Here is a 13,740-nt window from a genome sequence, read left to right as displayed (position 1 = left end):
TTTTATAAGCGTGCTAATGACAGTTCAATACACAGAGACAAAGGCAGGGCTCAAAAAAGATGAGGCTGTGCGACAAAGAGCGAGCAGCCACATCAAGTAAAATAGGAAACACATTCAGTGGCAATCAGGTGTAGATGCTCACAGTCACTGCTTCCAATGCACCTGACTGACATGAGGTCCATTTGTTGTTTATTATTCCTTTTCTCTCAGCCATTAATGAGAGCTGTGACAGGAGGGAGAAAAATGAGCACTGCTGAAACGGTCTATAAAAACACCATCAGTGCCAAAACATAATGATCTAACCTGTCTCGAAGCATCTCCTCTCAACAAAGAGGTAAAAACAAAGACTGGGCTGACTGAGACACAAACAGGTACACACTCAGTGAAGTTCTCCTGAGGACAGTGCAGCTGTATCATGACCCTGCAGTCAAAACAAATTCATCTGGATAGATTAAAACTCCTGCAGCTACCCACACTACTGACTACTGCAGTGACTTTCATCCAGACGTGGTTTTTCTGACTCCCATAATGCCTCTTTTCAGGCTGCCAAAGAACACAGTTGTATGTTTCTACCTCTTTTGCTATGGTGTCGTTCTCCCGATCAGACATGTTTCCTGTTTTGTTGCTGTAGATCGTCCCTCCATGTTGAAGTTATGTGGGCGATCCTGGCTGAACTGTGAATAATTAGGGCCGTGATATTTAAATTATGATTGTTTTCAGCCGCCACATTTATCGAGACCCGATCATTCGTACGCTGGGATCGGTCAGATACGAATGTTTCATAAATCAAACATGTGTCCTGTCGATGAGATCTGCAACCGTTTTCACGCAAGATTGATAAATGAGGCCCATTGCGCCTACACAGCAATATGTTCCTTTCTGTAGAAGTCTGTTATAAAAGATGTGAAGTCTCTGGCTATTACCAAGAACTCTTACATGCTCAATTTTCTTCAGTTTATAAACAAACTGTATTTGTTCCCCACACCAGGGACATCAACTTTACAAACAGTGATGGGATTTACTGATATTTCTATCTTCTGAAGGAATTGTAGCACACTGTACTCCTCCTCACCAAAAGCATGTATTGCTTCTTGAGCCCTTGATAATAGATGAAATAAATAAATAAATAACAATCCCTTACCAGGTTCAGTCAGCTACGATGCAAAGCCCCAGGTCTGTGAGGAGAGTGACTGCAGAATCATGATAGGCCTGTATTCCTGCAGGGGCATGTCACTGCTTTATACCTCAAACAGAAACGCGTTTTTATAAATACAACATCTCTGTGTATAGCTCTGTGTGAGAGTTTTTAAAAAGGTAGAATTTAATACAAATGGATGTCTGTGTAGGCAGGTACTGTTTTGGTGGGAATTAATGAAAACAAACCGGTTTGAAACAACATGTATGTGAGAGTCACTGAGCAGCTGTTGGAAATTCAAGTTTCTTGACAAAAACTTGATGTAAGCAATACACAATGCAGCCTGTGGTTGGAGCACTGACCCCTCTATTCACCCACCCGAACACTCACTTTCTGTCTTTCTCTGATTTTTCTCCCCATCATTTTTTTCTTCAAGCACTGTATTCCCTTTGTCAACTTCATCTATTTCCCTCTCATACAGCCTCTGCTCTGTTCAAAATACAGCCAGCTGAACAACTAAAAGCTGTGGGCTGACATTCAGACAATTTCTGTCTTTCTCAGAACCAATAATCTCTCTCCCTCTCTGCTGTGACCCCTTTTAATAACTCCAGAGGACTGTAAAATAACTTGCTTTTTTAATCTCTGAAAAATGTTGGACACAGAGAGTAACAGGGTGCAAGTCCAACTGAACAATTGCAGAGTGAATGCCAGGTAAAATTCTCTTATCAGCCGAGCTACACCTCTACTGTGAAATAAAGGAAGACAGATTCCTTGACAGAAACACAGGAGGAGAAAAATGAGAACATTCTCTCCATAAGAGTCAGCTTTTGCATGAACTGCTCTGTGCAGTTTATTTCTATCAATGATTTTCAGAAGTGAAGTGGGTAAATCAGTGGACCCTGTAATACTGAGAGCAAATGTTTATTGTTAATAGTAGTTCATAAAAACAACATACCTTGTTGTTGTTCTGTTAGTTGTTGTATTTTTTAGTATTTTTTCTCTAGAAAGTCCCTCAAATCATGCTTTAGATTAGTACTCATTTACCTAAGGGCTATCTGCATAATCTTGGTACTAATATGTGCACAATCCTGTGAGTGAATTCCTGCCTACCTTGCACTATGCACGTCACTGTGCTGTGAAACTTGAGGCTTGGACTTGATCCCTGCAGAATGAGTCTCACTGAGACAAATCCCCCAACACTAAACTGCCCCAAGTAAACAGAAGGATACAGGAAACTAATTAAAATCTTAAATTCCCTTTCCAACTTCAATTTCTGCAACTACTCTCACTCTGTGGTATATGTGTGCATATATTGTTGTGTGAGCACATATCTACTTGAGTGAGAGTGCGGCTGTTTTTGTTTGTGAAAGGGTACAAGTAATGTTGCTCTGAGAGCAGCCTGTGGAAACAGACATCCAGCAAACCTGTGGACTCTGTCAGACTAGATAAACACTTAAATACATCACATCTGCAGTGACACTTTGCTCTGGCTCTGCTGCTCCAGGAAGAATGTGCCAATACAGATTTACCCATATTCTTTCACATTCAATGATCACAGTGTCAGCCCCAGACAGAACAATAGTGTTTCAGAGGAGAGATGATGACCTTTACTGTGAGGCATGCATATGACGCCAATCATTTTAAAAGCTTTTTCAACTGCATGACAGACTAATGGCATCATTTCAGAGAGAATCATGCTACAAAATATTAAAATCATCAATCCTTTGAAAGCTCAGACAAAAACAACGAAAATGAACAGCAGAGCCTGAAAGTGAAAGTGAAAGCAATCAAACTTAATGAGCTGACTGACTGACTGACTGGCATAGACTGTCAGTTATGTAATGAGATAAAAGCTACCGTCTCTGGGCACTTTTTCATTCTTGTTAAATAACAGCTGCTGATGCATCAGCATCTAAATTGCATTATGCAAACAATGTTCCAAATACATGTCTAAGATAGTGTGGGTGTGCAGATGCATAAGAAGAAATGCAGCTAGGGAGTAGAAGAAGAGTAATGAATTTGTGCTTCTGTGTGGTTTGTTGGACACCAATTCCTGCAATTAAAAAGGCCAATTTTAGCTGACGCCATCACGACCTCACTGCTATCACCATGCAGATGCCTGAATGTTCCAGTGTGAGCTGTAAGACTTCTGCTCCTGAAAAACATTCCAGTGATTAACAAAAAGTTCTGTGGGTGTGAAGAACACACCCTAAAGAGCAGCAGCTGTCACTCTGAGGCTGCACGCAGCATGTAGAGTGTGTGTCTGTGTGTGACAGAGCTGTGTTAGCAAAGCCATGTGGGAATTCACAGGGAGCCGCAGAAAGACGTGAGGAGAGAGGGAGTGTAACAGATGGACAGAATGTGGCCGAGATGAAGAGACAGCTAGCAAATGAGATAATGCGAACAGCAGTAGTGTGTGCCAAAGCACATGTGCATGTGGCTTGAAATAGAGAGAACAGAGTCATAAGGGGGATTTAGGGTGGTCTGAGGTGTGTTGTACCTCTCAGGAGGTGTTGCTTTGCTGGCACATTTTGCTCTCTATTTAAAACCCTCAGCTTTTTGAGTCATTACAGGTACTCCTCATGAAGAACAGCTCCATTTCCAATCTGTAATTTTACATCTTAAGACCCATTGACATGTAAGCTTTCATCACACTCAAACACACACAGACACACACAAACAGCCACATGTTACACCAAGGAGTCCATGCTAATCATCAATTTGTCCATCAGCAGGGTCTGGATTGTACAAACGAGGGGAAGGGAAAGCAGGTGTAATGTGATTTCATAGTGTCATGATCAAGCTGTGAGAGAGAGGCTCTGTGGGACACGACAGTTTACCAAAGACTCACACGTAAACACACACAAATGAAATTGCACACCAGTAAACGTGCTGGCAGTTCCTCAGGGACACCAGAGGTATCCATCCTTATATTTAAATAATGGAAGAGACTGATGTTACAGGAACAGCCCGGAGCAATGCAAACCAGAGTCTGAGGCTTTTTAAATTTCGCTCCTCAGCTGGAGTCTGTACAGACCAGGACCCAGCAGATGATGAAGACAGTCTGAGAGAATGAAGACAGAGATGGTGGATCTTTCAGGCCTATAAACACAATGACTCACTGTATACAGGTGGGCACACAAACACAACTGTGATCAATAGAGATATACTTTCACACTAAATTATTCATGTTTTCATGATGCACACTAAATACTTTCTTTATTTGGATAGTTTTTCTTCCTCCAGCATCGTAAGGATTGGATCCTCTTTTGGTAGAGTATTGATAAATGAAGCAAACTGATCTGCTAGAAAACAACCAGGGCTTTCAGAGTATTTTTAGCACTCTCTTCCTCATATAGATATGATAGAGGAGAGCCCAATTTTTGAGTTTTGCGTCTTTCCCCGGAGCTCAGGTAAAGTTTGTATGAGCGTGTAGAGGCAGGGTGTGTGGGTTGAGCAGAAGAAGAGAGAATACAAAAGTTCCATCCTCAGGACTAAGATGCCGAGACCTACCTGTTCATCTTTACACCAATGAGCCTTTTTGGACTGACTGCATTAAGCAAATCCAGTGGTTTGTGGGGAATTATCAGTTCAACACAGCTCATTGGTGGTCTGAATATCATCAAGGTACCCTGTGGAGTCACCAGCATGTTGTAAAACATGGGCGATCTAAAACACGAGTCCACCAGCTGAGACATCATTCACAGCTTAACGTAGAGCAGATTATCAGAGGCATACATGATTGCTCTGCTGAGAAAGCTACAGCAAAAGTGGGAGGCATTTAATACAGATAAGGCTGAACCAAAGTTAGGCCAGTACTCATTCTGAGCAAATCCAGGTAATCTGAATCCAGCTCCTCATCTCATCTAACTAAAGGAAATTCTAACAGGTAGAGGAGATGATTGAGAGAGATGGTCCTGTCTGCTTATGTTGGGGTTACCACATGATGCAATGGTTTCCAATCCCTTTTATTTACTGTAGCTTGAACTCACTGATACTGTTTTCACAATAGCGTGATGAAAATAACACGGACCAACTCAACTTCTGTCCAGATACCTCAGCATCCAACATGCCCTGAGGAGCAGGAATGACCACTGTGTTTTGAAGTCAGTATCTCCAGCATGATTAGCCTGAGGAACAAATACGAAATGGTACCTACATCACCAAACACTGCTGCTCAATTTATTAAAAACACAGACTAAAAAAAAAACATGATACAACTAAGACAGGACAGGAAGCAGGAGAAAGGCTAATGCACACACGTGTCTATGCATTCTTTTTCTATGAGGATGTTGGGGCAGCAGATTTGTAGGCGCCATCATGTTGCGAGTTCATGTTTGTGCAGAGAGTGTTTGTAAGTGTCTATTTGTGTTTTCTCTGTGGCCCATGGCAGCTGTCACCTTTTTTCTCCCTGCTGCATCCTTTTACAGATTTCTCTGTTCTCTAAACAAAAACAAACAGCATCAAATAAACAGCTCTAACTGCAGATGACATAATCACACAAACACACACACAAAGAGAGACACACACAGACAAACAAATACAAATACTAACAAACAAGGCAGTGTTTAAGAACAGCCCGACATATTCTATTGGCTGCTGTATCATTATAACTACTGAAACACTGCTGTGTTAATACAGGTGAGAACGAAGAGAGAAAGATCAGAAATTAGATAATTTGCAGTATTTTTCACATTTAAACCAGCTGTAATTATCAAGTCTGAACAGCCGCCAGCTTTTCAAGTGAGCTACAATACAGTCTATTACCTCTCTCTTCACATCTGTTCACTTATGTCACTGATCAGTGCAGACAGCGACAGTGAGAAGCTCAGCTTAGCTCGCTGCTTGTCATTGCAAGCAAAAGGGATGATATTAAGATAGCGTAATGATGTTTGCTAACCTCACACTGATCGTGCAGAGTGTGCTGGCCATCCTGGTATCAAGCAAAGCCAAAGAAACTTTTCGTTGTAATTCAGGAATGGAGAACACTGCTTAAACTACACTGTGTACAACATTTTTTTTCTGCACAACCTGAAGAAGAAGGCCTAAATGTCAGTGAGTAAGCAGCATAGTTGGTGAATAAGTCTGTCAAACATGTGGACTTGTTTTTCTTGTAGTGGAAGCCTTTGAGTGGATTGCAACCAAACAAAGTGTATTGCACATTGTTGTCAGTTTTGAGTCAATATTACAGTCTTTGGCTATGCCATGTAGCTTGCAGTGAGCAGTCGTTCTAACCATCGCATGTATTCGATATTGTGTGTTTGTGCTTGTGCGTGCTTGTGTGTGTGTGTGTGTGTGTGTGTGTGTGTGTGTGTGTGTGTGTGTGTGTGTGTGTGTGTGTGTGCAAGAGAGAGAAAGTGCTGCAGCCCTTGAGGCCAAAGCGCAAAACCTCCTATCTGAAAATTTTACATGTGCAGATTGGAGGTGTTGTGCCTCAACATATTCCCAGCAAACGTGATTGGAGGTTTTGGTCAGGTGACTTCTCTGTCACAATGAAGGGCGGGATTACCTTGGAGACGGACTGAAAATGCGCAGCCTTCCTTGTTCTCATCATTTAAAGTGAAATCTGCAAATCAGCAAATTATCCAGATAGGAGGTTTTGCATTTTAGCCATGCATGCACTTGCACGTGTCAATGTGCAGTACTGCCCCATTGAATGTGTCTGTGTAGACACTGTGTTCAATCACAGTTAAGGTCGGTGTGTAATATTTGTGGGTCAGGGCGGATCCGGATTTGACACAGGGATGATTGCAGGATGTAGGTTTGTAAAATTGGACCCCTGAAGGACTCTGGTGGGACACAAGACTGGAGCAAAAATAGAGTCTTAATAATCTTAATGGCTGCTGCTGAGATTACTGGGGGCAGTGAGCATCCATCTCTTTCGACACCACTACCCGCTACGAGTGCACGACCAAAGCCGGAGGAGAGATCAGGAGATACAGACATCAATAACAGAGACAGAGCAGAGATGAGAGAGTGAAAAAGAGAGCAGGAGACTTACATGAGAGCAAGAGATGGAACAGTGTGGAGGAGACAGAGGTTACAGAGACAGTGATTTAAAACAGAGAAGTTTGTGAACTGACGGCCCTTTACTATAAAAAGCTGCTGTGGCATGTGATTCTCTGACAAAAGAGATCATGACATTACTGCTGTTGCCATGGAGATGCCCTCGCAACTATGATTTTACTCTTCCGGTCATTACCACAAAGACGCTCCAGGGTTGGGTTGTATCATTACCCTCCCTGCACATCAACAAAGGCTCTACATTTAGGTCCATCCCTCCTGGTTAACTGTTTGAAAATAAAGAGGTTGATTCTGTGAGCACTCATGAGAGGCACCATCCAATACTGTATCACTGACAGAGGATTAAACAAAGAGCAAGATACCACCATCGTTTAAGTCTCCCTTTACCTGAGCAAAAACTTGATCTACAAGTTCCTCAAGTCATGCTTAGTGTTCTCTGATAGCTCAGTCCCTTACAGGTTGAAGATAGACCAGGGGATTCTTTAAAACATCAGCTTTATAGTGAGGAGATGCTGAACTCTAAATGAAAACAAAATTAATCAATTAGTCAACCAGCAATTTGAAAACAGAAAACTGATCTCAGGTGATGGACGGAGAGAAGAGAACACCACAGCATAATAACTCTGATGTATCAAGCACATGATTACACAAAAAATTCATTAAAATTGACTCTGTGAGTTCTTGTGTTTACTCTTTGATGGCCTTTAACTGAGCTTTTCTTTCCTCAATAAAATGTAGAAGATAATATGAAAGCATTCAGACTATTTTAGATTACAAAGATGTGTGTGCTTCACTTGATAAACAAAGCCGTTAATTGATTTGAGTCAAAATGGCACAAAACAAGGAAACCTCTAATAAATCAGAGACTGGTGTTTCTTTCCAACAGAGGCAATTAAATTAAAGCTAGAGCCAAACAGAGTTCAGATGAACTGCAGAGACGAATCCCAGACTCTGTCGGCTCCTATACATTCTATCACTCTTGGAGACTGAGTCAGGTGAGCTTTATTACAAAGTTTGATGCATCTTTTCATTACATTTCCTGCTACAGCACAGACTCGCTCTCTTACACCAAGACTGCACTTCATGCTTGTTCGGTCGTTTTTAATCATTTGAATCCTCAGCAATGATTATAAGATCCCAGCAGCCTGTATTCAGTGTTGATGTCCACCACCTACTAGACATCATAGCAACATTTTAACTGAATTGTGTAACTAAAAATCTGAAGAAAAAAAAATCAAATTAGTTGAGTATGTTATTTTCTTACCGTATGTTCATTTGTGAAGCACTTTAGGCTGCATGTTCTTATGTATAAAAGGTGCTATACACATTTATAGTTGAGTTGAGTTGAGAAATATCCCCAAATCAAGTACACACACATCCAGGACAGCTCCCTCATCTTGATTAAGTCTGGTCATTTGTTGAGTCCCCAGTTACCGCTGATGTCTGGTGCAGATCCAGACAGGGTTCAGGTCATCAATCCCCCAAAGTGATCTGACAGCATATTAATCTCTCCAAATCTCAACCTTTTCAAAAGGGCAGACACCTCTGTGACTTTGTTGCAGATGTTCAGAGCAATGTCATCTTGCCTCTCCAACACATGATTCTGTGACTCTCACTTTTTAAGACATGACCAGTGAAGGAGGGCCGGTGCATTTTCCTTTTTTTCTCATATCCTTCATTCTCTCTTATCTCATGTCTCTGGGAGCTTTCTCTAAAAGACATTCTCTGTCTCTGTCTGTCGTTTCATATCAGTATGAACACAGTGGATCTTTCAGAGCGCACAGTGAGTGGAGCTATAGCCCCGTCTGGCCCAGAGGAGCGGTTGACGCAGTATAGATTAATGACCCAGGATATGGCTGAAACAAGAGGAATGAACAAACATTCCTGAATGATCCATAAGAAAGGAGAAGAAGTGAATGATAGGGAGAATGACGTGAAGGCTAAATTGTTTGAAAGGTAGCCACTAGAAGAAGAAGTTGTGTCACAGTATAGCTCTTTTCTCCCGTCACACTGACTGAGTGATTTTTGACTGAATGGGTCAATGTGGATCCTCTAATGTGGATTTACAACTGTTCTCACAGCCAGGTTGGACGAAGGTTAGATGTATTCAAAAAAGAAAAATAACAAGGTGAAATACTTTCATGAAAAAGGAGGAAGTCCTTCATTTTTTAGGAAAGAAACTTTTTTCTATTTTTAGCTAATGTGTCAGAAATGTGAAATTCTAAATACTTGTGTATTAGCAGTGATGTAATGTGGAAGTGGTGGAGGTTTATTGGGCAGCATCAGATATACAAGAAACAAAGACAGATATTAGATGACACGGTGGGGAAAAAGACAAAGCCCAGAGAATAAAGAAAGGGAAAAATCTGTACACACACACACACACACATGCCATATAGCAAATCCTCTCTCCTACAACCCTGTTATTGTGTGTCCTTTCCCATGAGCTCTCAATACATCAAACCCTGCCCTCCTCAGAACAAGGATCCTCTATAATATAAGAATTTCATTACAGGAGTAAAAACTATCTCTCTGCTCTTCTGCTCACATCGATTTAGGTGATATTGAAGGCCGAGGAACTTTTCCACCTTGGCCTCATTAACCTGTCTCTGCCTGTCACCATCAAGAGCTCAGGATTACATAATGCAATGTTGACCTTGAATTGACTGTCTGACTGTTGCCTTTTATTGACCAGAATCAATCTCATCTTTTGAAGCTGTGTTTGAAACAGCTTGGTAAATGTCACTATAAGGAAAGTGGATTCTCTTGACTTGGGTTTCCATCCTGAGTTACAGTAAAGGGGGAATTCATAATAATAAGTACATTTCATTTATAAAGAGCTTTTAAAAGTACTCAAAGACACTTTACAAATCCTAAAACCACATATTAAAGACATAATTCAATAAAACAAGGATGAGAACATCATCAAGAGTCAAAGGTAGTTCTGAAATGGTGTTTTTTTAGCTGGGATTTGAAATAATAGTCAATGTGGTCACGGATATGTTCGGGGAGATGGTTTCAGAGTGAAGGTGCAGCAATGGTGAACGCTCTGTCGCCTCAGGTTCATCGATGGATAAATAAAGAGAAATGTTTGACATAAACTAAAGAGCCGGATGGGCCTATGATGAGACCCAGTGACATGTCATGTCAATGCATAACTGGGCAGCTTTAAAAGATTTTAATTAAAGCAAAAGAAACAGGCAGACTGCTCCTCCTCTTCAGACCTCTCATTCTTTTTCACAAATGACATGTGTTCAGATATCAGAAAAATCTGATGGTGAAAAGAAACAAACAGTATAGCACATGCAAAATAACAATTAATTTATGCTTGTAATTAGCTTGTGCTGCTAATTACAATTCAGCCCCTGTCCACTCCGCTAGTGAAATAGAAAACCGTGTGGCACAAACACAAAACTAAATCTGCATCCAGAGAGAGAAAAATGTGGATGATATTACCCGCACTCAGCAGCATCAGGGACAAAAAGCTGTGAAATGCAGAATTTGATATGTTGTGAGGGTCAGCCCTCAGTTCTTTGTGAGCAGGGGAGAGATGATGATCTAGAAATGGTGTGGATGGAGTTTGTATATGAACAGCAGGCAAACTAAAGGCTCTTCTGAATTTGTGTGTGGATGGACTGAGACCTGAGCTATGAAAACAGCAGCATAGTAAGACAGAGGCTGCAGGGCTTAATGATAAGGCTGCTCGAGGACAGATCTCTGAAACCTCTGAAGAAAGATTTGTAGAATTTGTAGGAGAGGACTAGGGGAAGAAAGTAATGGATTCAAAGACGGAGGAGTAGAAAAGTAGCGAGAGTATTATGGTGTGAGCTGGAGGGGTTCAGAGCGGAGCAATGACTTACAAGTATAGTAAAAGCAGGGCTGGCAGGGAAGTCAGTGGAACAAAAATGACAAACCACTCTATAGGAAGGACAAAAGGAAACATTTTTCTTCAGAGGACAGTGGAACACTTTATTAAGTTGTCCATCCAGTGGCTAAGTTACGCATCCCATGTGCATTGGCTACCTTCCTTAAAGCAATGAGCACTTTCAATGCAAACGCTAAATCACTTTGCCGCATGTCATTCCCCACTCTCTCTTCCCTGTTCCCTGCTTTATTCACTGTCCTGTCCTTTCAATAAAGGCATGGAAATGCCACAAAAATGTTTCCTCTAGAACACTCAAGTAGGGCAAAATGCTTCCTTTCGAAGGGAGTATTTCTCATACTCCCTCAGGCCTCTTCACTTAGATGAAGGTTGAACACCTCCTGGCATTTCTGGGAACATTTCCCCTCTGCCTCCCTACACTTCCACCTTGCAACCCCTGTCCCCCTCTTTCAGCACGGCCTTCCCCTCAGGCACAGTGCAGCTTACTGAGTGTGACACAGTGTACCAGCTGTATAATCCCAGCAAATCAAAACGCAGCCTGATACAGAGCCTAACAATTTCACCTACACCTTATCCACCTGCATTCCTGTGGTCCCCTCACTGTCTCCATCACAGAGAGCACCTGTTATTGTAACTCTTCATTCATTCATGGAGATGGGGTAGCATCGTAAGCAACTTTCACTCTGACACTAAGTCAGTTACCTCGTCAAAAGGAGGCTCCATTGCAAATATCTGTTGTTAGGAGGGTCAGACAGGAGGAAAATTAGCTGTGTTTGTTTGATTGTTGCTTGGATGTTTCTCTCTTACTTAAAAACACTAGTTCAGAGCTCATCATGCTTAAGGTATGGAAGCTTGAGATCTTGCCAGCCAGTGAGGTTAATAACATGTTTGCACAGTGTAAAAAAACAAGAGAGCTAGGCATGTGACTCACTGGGAGTCAATGGTTGTCTTTTTACAGGCTCATGTGTTTTGTGTGTGCACATGTGCAGGTTTGCATTATACACCTGAAATGCTGGGAGCATCAAGACACAGCAGCTCAAAGGGAATCTGCCAAAGAGATACAAGGTGACACAAACTAGGCACTCATGTATGTCAGCACCACAAAGGAAGAAGAAACTGTGCTCTCTTCAGCACAGAGGAGCATTTTCCAGGGGAAAAATGGGAGTATGTGAGTACTGTAGGTAATCCTGGAGGTAAGAGGAATCACAAAAGTGCCAAAACTTTAAAAATAATTAGGCCAACTTGTCAGAATAGAAATTTAACATTTCACATTCTTCAGCAGATCATCCAGCTTCATGAAATTAGTGGCATATTTGTGATATTGGTACACAGCCCTTAAACAAAATATTAAAATCAGATCAAACAAGCCGTTATGTTGATAGCTTTCAATTACACTCAGTGGGAGAACTGTCTGCAGGCAACCTTTGAGGAGGAGGAGGCTAAATTATGCAAATTTCTGTCAATTTATGGATCAGAGGCAGAGAATGAGCAGGCTGTTAGTCTCTCTAAGACCCACAAATGCTGCTGATACAGATGAAGCTGCAGTCTGATTTCATTATCACTGCTCTGAAAAAGAGTCAAGGGGTAAAGAGAAAGACAGAAATCTGAAGATGAAGACAAATGTACATGGAAACACAACCTCCATTCAGAGCTCTATCGTGTCTAAATATCAAATTAGCAGAATGAATGGAACAAGACAAATGTAGGCGCAGGGAGAAGAGTGAGAATGGAGGACAGGCAGACGAAAGGAAAGAAAGAGAGAGATATTAGTAAAGTAGCCATTGATGATGCAAACTAGAGATTGTCATTGGGTCTTAATCAGATGAGAAATGATGAAATGTTGTTAATTCCAGCAGCATTCTAGCATCTATTGTCTGCCTTTGAACAATCTTATCATGATCTTTGTACCTTTGACTCCTGCTGCTCCTGCTGCTACACCAGCAAACAAGCTGACAGCCCACTCACCAGGAAACTCTAAACTCTCTGTCTGCAGTCTATACTGCATTTGATTTTTGTTTCTTTAAAGTCTCATCTCCTACTGCTTTCTCTCTCTCTCTAAATGCACACACAGAAACACATTCATTCACAAACAGTGGAAGAAAACATGTAATGCTATAGAAGACTTTGTTGCTACACAGAAGCTTCTCTGAGGCAGAACCAGGAAATCAATTCTCTCTTTTTAAGCAAGCCACTGAAAGACCCCAAACATCAATCAAGTCAAACCATTACGATATATTATGTATTTTGCGTCTAGGCCATCTCCAACTATCACACAACATTACACACTGCTGCACAGACACTTATGTATGCATGCACACACCGGGGTCTGTTTCTGTCAGAACCACTGGCTAAAACTCTCAGTCAGCCGGCTCAGCTGGGGACAGCATTTTCCACTCACACAGCCCATCTAACTAAATGTGTGTTTACTGAATTTGAAGCAGCACACTGCACTGCTTCATCACCACAGCCTCAATCTTGGAACCTATAAGCAATGATAGTTTATCATCGCTTGACAACGATATTTGCCTCGAGAAATGGATGCCAATTCCTCGGTTATCTTGATGTAGCCAGCAATAAGCTTTTAAAAACTTTCAGTAATGAATTCCTTTTCTGTGTGGGGTTTATGCTGCCGCCAATTCTTCTTCCATTACATCCACCACACTAGACGTGATTGTATTGTCGTGTTTACTTAAGCTCA

General features: G+C 41.5%; 1 protein-coding gene across 1 annotated transcript in view; it reads right to left on the bottom strand.

The window, feature by feature from the left end:
• Positions 1–13,740, bottom strand: part of LOC117824471 (kelch-like protein 29) — a 139,800-nt gene that overhangs the window by 93,940 nt on the left and 32,120 nt on the right. The gene's annotated exons all lie outside the window — the stretch shown is intronic.

The sequence above is a fragment of the Notolabrus celidotus genome, chromosome 13 (assembly GCF_009762535.1).
Source record: "Notolabrus celidotus isolate fNotCel1 chromosome 13, fNotCel1.pri, whole genome shotgun sequence".
NCBI lineage: Eukaryota > Metazoa > Chordata > Actinopteri > Labriformes > Labridae > Notolabrus > Notolabrus celidotus.
The sequence above is the reverse complement of the archived record's forward strand: the minus strand, read 5'-3'. Positions and strand labels throughout refer to the sequence as shown.